The sequence below is a fragment of the Carassius carassius genome, chromosome 26 (genome assembly GCF_963082965.1).
Source record: "Carassius carassius chromosome 26, fCarCar2.1, whole genome shotgun sequence".
Lineage (NCBI taxonomy): Eukaryota > Metazoa > Chordata > Actinopteri > Cypriniformes > Cyprinidae > Carassius > Carassius carassius.
The window spans coordinates 23,541,702-23,544,368 of NC_081780.1; the positions used below are offsets into that span (position 1 = coordinate 23,541,702).

General features: G+C 37.2%; 1 long non-coding RNA gene across 1 annotated transcript; it reads left to right on the top strand.

The window, feature by feature from the left end:
* Positions 1–208: 208 nt before the first annotated feature.
* On the top strand, positions 209–1,264 carry LOC132106334 (uncharacterized). Its single transcript, XR_009424123.1, has 3 exons — positions 209–481; positions 825–994; positions 1,158–1,264. It is a non-coding gene; the product is annotated as an uncharacterized LOC132106334 (long non-coding RNA).
* The last annotated feature ends 1,403 nt before the right edge of the window (positions 1,265–2,667 follow it).

The following is a 2,667-nucleotide window of genomic DNA, read 5'->3' on the forward strand; positions in this document are numbered from 1 at the left end:
TGTGGAAGGATAAATTAAGACTATTTAAGACCAAAAAGCCCGGTTTTTCTACAAGTTTTCCTCTGCCATTTGATGGCACCATTATAAAATGTTGTAAGAAATATCCATTTGGTGTTGCTTTATTATACTACTTGATGCAAGAGTGATTTTGTCTCAAGCTTTGTGCTCTTAAGGCGGGCGTACACGGTGCGAATTCGGATGGTCGGAAGATCGTATGTCCACGCACACGTCACGAGTGAATTTATCTGAAAATCGTACGGACGAGATGATATAGGACACGATTTTACAACCTGCAGATTTCCGAAGCAATCGCACGAAGTTCCGCGCCAAAAACATGGAGTCAGAGGAAGAGATTGCTTTTTTTGTGGCAGCAATGGCTAGCGAAAGAATAAAAAAGAAAAGAAAAAGTAGGGCATGGCAAAGAGTTTGGCTGAGGAGCAGAGAAAAGAATGGACTTTCTATTCTTCAAAAACAGCTTGAGGTAAGTGATTCTGTGAGCGCATGCCTTGATGTGTTCGTGGAAGATATGTTAAAGTATATAACCATAGTGTGTCACGCAAGTTTGTGCATAAAGTAACGTCGTTTTTATATTTTTTTAAACTAATGTTATTGCTGGATAGTCTAGGTATTATAATTTTTACAGGCTAAATGTTTGATATATGGAATACATATTGTATTTTGGGAGAACAGTGATGCAGAGTCAACATGATAAAGAAAACTGCCTTCAGGCCTTTTGCTATATGCTTACATCAGTACAGTAGAAATGCATTGTAAATACACTTACATAAAATACAATATGTGTAATTGATGAAATTATTCTACAGATGAATGACGTGACAGGCTTCAGGGAGATGTTACGGGTAACTGTAGATGAGTTTTATGAGTTACTGGCCATGGTTGAGCCTTTGATCACCAAAACAGACACAGTCATGAGAAGGAGCATCAGTGCCAAAGAGAGACTGTCAGTGACATTAAGGTTTCTGGCCACAGGTAAGTCAAATATATATATATATATATGTTTATTTATTTATTTATGAGAGAGAGACTAAAATTGACTTTATCATCCTGTGAAAGAAATGTGCTGTATAAATGTATTAGCATTGCTTCGCCCATATAAAGACAAAAGACTCACCTACAATAAATAAACATGAGTAAAGAACATTTAAGTCACTTGGCTTTCAGTTTCGCATGGGAAGCACAACATTGGCAAAATTGTGGAAGAAACTTGTGAAGTCCTACACCACACTTTGAAGGAGGATTATTTGAAGGTTTGCAATCATATGCCAAAAATACTTTCCATTACACTGTTACACTTCCTTTAAGGGTAACACTTTACATAAAAGTTACCATACAATACATAAAAGTAGTTAACAATATTAGTTAACATGAACTAACAATGAAAAACACTTTAACCTAACATATATTAATTTTGGTAATATTAGTTTTAACATTTACTGAGACATTAAAATCCAGAGTTGTATTTGTCAACATTTATGCACTATGATCTAACACACAAAAAATGTTAACACTTTAAAAATGTTTGGTTCACTGTTAGTTCATGTTCTAGGGGATCATACTGATTTTCAAGCAGCATCTCAATTTAGCCGTGCATTCTTAATGTGGTATTATGTTTACAGACACCAACTTCTGAAGAACAGTGGCGGAAAATTGCTGAACAGTTTGACATTTAAGTGGCAATTTCCTCATTGCCTTGGGGCAATAGATGGGAAACATATCTTCATTCAACCCCCAGCCAATAGCGGCAGCACATTATACAACTACAAGTCCAGGTTTTCTATTCTGTTAATGGCTGTAGTGGATGCCAATTACAGATTTATCTACACAAATGTGGGAGTTCAAGGCAGAGTTTCAGACGCAGGTTTATTTGCACAGTCTGATTTGCGAGCTGCCTTGGGTGACAGAAAATTAAACCTTCCTCCTGCTGAGGCTCTACCAAACACCAACATCATCATGCCATATTGTTTTGTGGGAGATGAAGCTTACCCACTGAGAAATGACCTGCTGAAGCCTTACCCTCACAGACGACTACAGCCTGAACAACGCATTTTCAACTATAGACTATACCGTGCAAGACGTGTTGTGGAAAATGCTTTTGGAATTCTAGCAAACCGCCTCAGGGTGTTCCGCACAACCATCTGCCTTAATCCTGACAAAGCAGTTACTGTCACTTTGGCTGCACTGTGCCTTCACAATTTCTTGCGTCACAAGCAATCAGATACCTACCTTCCACCTGGATACACTGACTGGGAGGATGAGAACCATCAGCTCCATGATGGGACATGGAGACAAGAGAGAATCCTGCAGTCAGTTAACATGGGAGGAGGGAAAAAATCCAACAATAGCTGCCAAAGAGCAACGTGACCATCTTAAAGAATACTTTGTCTCCCCATCTGGCTGTGTACCATGGCAAGATCAGTATGTGTAATGGATAAACAAAAAACACCACTTCATTGTCTAGGTTTTCATTATTATTTTTTATTTTTTTGTTATTACCAGCATTTTTTTTATTAACATGTTCTATAAGATGTCGAACAAGTGAAACGTGAAATATTTAAGATCACAAATTGCAATCATTCAAAACACAAAAATCAAATCAAAACTAAATAAAATTACATTAATCAAAAGTTAAGCATTCTGCGTTTCTTT